The 4,699-nt window shown below is 36.3% G+C and overlaps 1 pseudogene; it reads left to right on the forward strand.

The window, feature by feature from the left end:
- The first annotated feature begins 252 nt into the window (after positions 1-252).
- On the forward strand, positions 253-351 carry LOC132275746 (small nucleolar RNA R71; annotated as a pseudogene).
- Positions 352-4,699: the final 4,348 nt, after the last annotated feature.

Raw genomic sequence — 4,699 nt, forward strand, 5'->3', positions numbered from 1 at the left:
GACTTTATTTCGGCCGCTATTTCATTTGAATGTTTGACTTGATGTAAGCCAACACTCTTCCTACCTTGTGTATTTCTACCATTCTTTGATGACAATGTTCTATGCAATGAATTTTCACTCATGCTTTCATAGAGACGCCATACGTCATCCTCATGCCTATCAATGTAAGAGTCACCCATAGAAGCATCAACCATGCCCTTATAATTATCCGATAAGCTCTCAAAAAAATATTGAACTAATTGCCATTTGGGCATGTCATGGTGTGGACAATTCCTAAGCAATTCATTGAAGCGTTCCCATGCCTCATGGAATGTCTCCCCATCCCTATGTGTAAATTCTCGAATTGAGGTCCTCATGGCATTGGTCTTAGAAACTGGATAGTACTTCTTTAAAAACTCTTGTTGCATTTCTGTCCAAGAAGTGATTGAAAAAGGCCTAAGATTGTTAAACCAATATTTTACTTTATCCTTAAGGGTGAATGGAAAAAGTTTAAGCCTTAAGACTTCTTCGGCATGTCCGTATATTTTATGGTGGAACAAACTTCAAGAAACTCATCCAAATGCTTACAGGGTTCTTCACTAGGAAGTCCATGAAAGTTAGAAAGTATTTGAATGGTTTATGCTTTAATTTCATAATGGTGTGCTCGAAATGGTGGCAATTGAATGCATGTGGGTGCATTATATTCATTTGGCACATAGTGATCTTTTAAAGCAAGAGGTGGATTAGCTACTTGAGGTGCAACATGAACACCTTGGTTATGAATTCCTTGATTAATGACAGGGGATTGTGGAGCATACATTGGCCTTGGCATTCCATATAGAACTTGGCCTTGTTGTTGTAGTGGTTGGATGAATGGCCTTGGCATGCCTAATAGTACTTGCATGTTACCATTATGCACATTGGGATGAAGGATACCTTGTTGGTCTATGTGACCAATGTCCTCAATATGGTCATCATTATAGTCATCCATTGAAAGATTGGCTCTATTCGAACTTCCTCTTCCCCTAAGATTTCTAACGATAGATTTAAGATGCAAATCAAGAGGGGCAAGAGTTGATCTCAATGAACGACAACCATGCATGCACAATAACAAATAAGCAAGCATAACAAATTAACCAATACTTTGCCTTCACAACAATGTAATGAAACTCCCTCCACAAACACTTAACCCATATTTGAAACAATAATAATACAATGACAAGAAAAATGCCTCCATACGGGCTCACGATTTAACTAAGGAGATTGAGTCAAGAAAGTCTCATAAAGGTCCTATAGCACTTCAACTCCAAATTTAGCTTAGCTTAACAATTTTTTAGAATATTTAACTTTTTCCCTTATTTTGCTTTGCTCCTTAGCTTGGATGCTCCTTTGCTTGGCTTCTTTCCAACAATACACCTAGTCAAGTGAAAATAAACACAATAAGTAACCAAAAAGAAAAGTGAAATCAAAGTAAAGAAAAGACACGATCAAAAGAGTACTAATTCCTAATGAATTCCTCAAATACGATGTTGCCTAATCCCCCACAACGGCGCCAAAAACTGATAGGCGGAGTCGCTGCACCATACGTTTGAGAGTGTGTATTAAGGCGAGGGCCAAGAGTTTTACATTTGTAAAAGCCACTACTACCTTTCATTATAAATATAGCTAGGGCGAGTAGGGATCGTCCTAAGGGATTGGAGTCGTACTTGAATGTGAAATTACAACTAGGGTCAGTAGGTCGAGTGATCAAACAATTGATTAGTTGGTTGTTTAAACTAGAGAGCAACTAAATTAAATTAAGTAAGAATGCAATACTAAAGAGAGTAAGTAAGGGAGAGAGAGATCTTGAGGTTTAGAAATCAGCACCAAGCAATGTATTTCTATATCATTGACAAATGATTAATGAGGGCAAATAGTGGGTTGCAATAGTGGTGTGTGTGTATTTGGTTGATTCAATAAGCAAGGATGACTAGTTAAGTATGTATTGTCTAAACATCATATGAAAGGCACAATATATCTAAGCTATGAAGCATATATTGTCTAAACAACATGTGAAAGTCACAATAAATCAAAACAAGTTATTAATCCTTTCATTAAACTCACAATCCAAATACAACACAAGGATAGAGACATATGCTAATCGCATTCACAAGCTTGGATCATCAAACAACAAGTATAGATTGTCCTCCCATTTAACACTACACTACATCTACACTACTAGCATGAAAATAAACTAGGGGAGAGGCACAATCCATCAAGAGGTAAGCATGAACCATCAAGGGAATCACAAAAGCATTCTTTTAAGCACAATGTTTTGACAATCTCTAAATTTATAGCATCAATACACATAGACATGCATCAATAACACAAAATCTAGAGATAAACACATAAACATCTATTCTAGCATACATAGACATATGGATAGAATGAAATGACCAATTGGAAGCATTAAACCACATAAATCATTGAATAAATAAGATCTATATATATCAAAGTGTCAAAACATCAATTGCAACACTAATCCCTCAATAATACACAAGATTAAGATATAGAAAGCATGCTTGGGGCTAACTCTAGTCCCAAGAGGATGTCTAGCCACTTATGGTGAAGATGCTCCAACCCTCAAGGGCTAACTCCATGGAAGAGGTTTGCTCCTTGTTGATGAAGATCTCCAATGGTGTCTCTAGCCTCCTTTTCCTCTAAAACTTCCTCTCCAAGAGATGATATCAAAAATAATGTTGGCTCCCCTTTGAAAAAGTAATTCTTATCCCTATATAGGTAGGTCAAAATGACACCCAAAATGAGCTGGGGTCGTGCACACAATATTCCCTAATGATTGGATAAAGGACAATTTTCAATGAGATGGAATTTTAACTTTTTCGCACTGGAGGAAGTTCGATCAATCGAACTTAGGCTGGATCAATCCAACTGGCTGAAGACAAATTCGAGATATTTATGGGAGATATTTATGGGAAAAGGACAAAAGTGGTTGGTGGGTCGTACAGCCGTGGATAGGATCAATCATTTGGATAAGGACAAAGGTGTTCGATCGATCGAAGAATGATGTTGGATCGATCGAACTTTTGGACTTAAGTGCTTTGGGTCAAGGCTTAGATCTATCTTGAAGTGCTGAGATCGATCAATGTTCGATCGATCGAACCTTGGACTTGGATCGATCGAACTTGCTGCTTTGTTTCATTTTGCTTCTTTCTTTCTTCACTTTGCTCCTTTCTTTGTTTAATCTCAGAATTGCTTCAATTAAACTCTTATTTGGCTGAGTTAGCTTATTTTCGGGATAAGTGCCTGAAAATGGAAATAATACAAAATCAATCTAAAATGGTAAAGTAAGATAGATAAAGGTATTAGAATGCCTAAGCGTAAGGGGTTTAAATACGCACTTTTCAGTGCTCATCAATTCTAAATGTAACTTTCTTGTTAACAGCATTTGCGAAACATGGAATGATAACATTGGTGACGCTAAGGATAAGCCTTTAATTACAATGTTGGAGTGCATTCGTGGTTATTTAATGCATTGTTTCCAATAAAAAAGGGAGTGGATTTTGAAGAAGAGTGGCTTGTTGTGCCCTAATATAGCATATATTTTAGAGAAAAGGATGTATGACTCAAGACATTGCAGTACAAAAAAATTAGGTTCTTATATATTTGAAGTTCACTACAAAGGGATAAATGAGGGTGTGGATTTGGAAAATAGAATTTGTAGTTATAGGGAATGGGATGTAACTAGGATGCCATGTATTCATGCAATTACATGTATTATTTCAGATAAGGGGCAACCTGAGCTATTTGTTGACAATTGTTATCATAAGGAGACCCATTTGAGGTCATATAGCCCTATCTCATTTTATATACCCCTTAGACACTTAAAACGTGAAGTTGGTATTGATCCCATACACCCACCCATTGTTAAGGTTACAACTGGCAGACTTAAAAAGGCAAAGAAGAATGCAGTTGGTGAGGTTAGTAAACCTAATGCACTTAGCGAAAAAAGCAACATATTAGATGTACTAAATGTAAGGAAATAAGCCATAACATTCAAACTTACAAAGCAACTGAGGCAACACCTAAACCTAGGGGTCAAGTAAAAGGTAAAGGAGGTAAACATAATTGCCTCCTACTTCTGGTATACCAGGTGTATTGCCAAACATTGGTCGGACTGCAAGTGGTATTAATAAAGAAAAAGTTGAACTTGGGGCTGCTAGAGGAATAAGTGATGGAAGTGTTGCAAGAGGAAGAGGTGCTGAAAGTATTACAAGATGAAGAAGTGATGAAAGTGCTGCGAGAGGAAGAGGATATTGGAAGTGTTTCAAGAGGAAGAGGTGTTGGAAGTATTGCGCGCAAGAGGAACAAGAAGAGGAGGTGGAAGTATTGAAAGACAACTACAAGAGGTATACACAATGCTAATGCTAATGACATTGTATTTATCCTTAAATTATGAGTAATTTAAGGAAAATGCTAATGACATTTTATTTTTTTATCTACCATATGTGATTTTCATACCATCACATATATTGAACAATTTATATCAGTTTTCTTTTGTGGATTTGAATGTTTTGTGGAGTAGTCAGGCTTCATCCTGAAGGTATAAAATAAATTGTTGTCACTTTAGACATTGATATGATTTAAATAGTACGTTTAATAGTGTTGTCACTTGAATAGTAGTTTTATTTGATATTATTCTTTATTGTAAGACTAATACAAT

This window comes from Cornus florida, unplaced genomic scaffold (assembly GCF_030987335.1).
Source record: "Cornus florida cultivar Cherokee Brave unplaced genomic scaffold, ASM3098733v1 CherokeeBrave_3.0.0_Hap2_Chr09, whole genome shotgun sequence".
Taxonomy (NCBI): Eukaryota; Viridiplantae; Streptophyta; class Magnoliopsida; order Cornales; family Cornaceae; genus Cornus; species Cornus florida.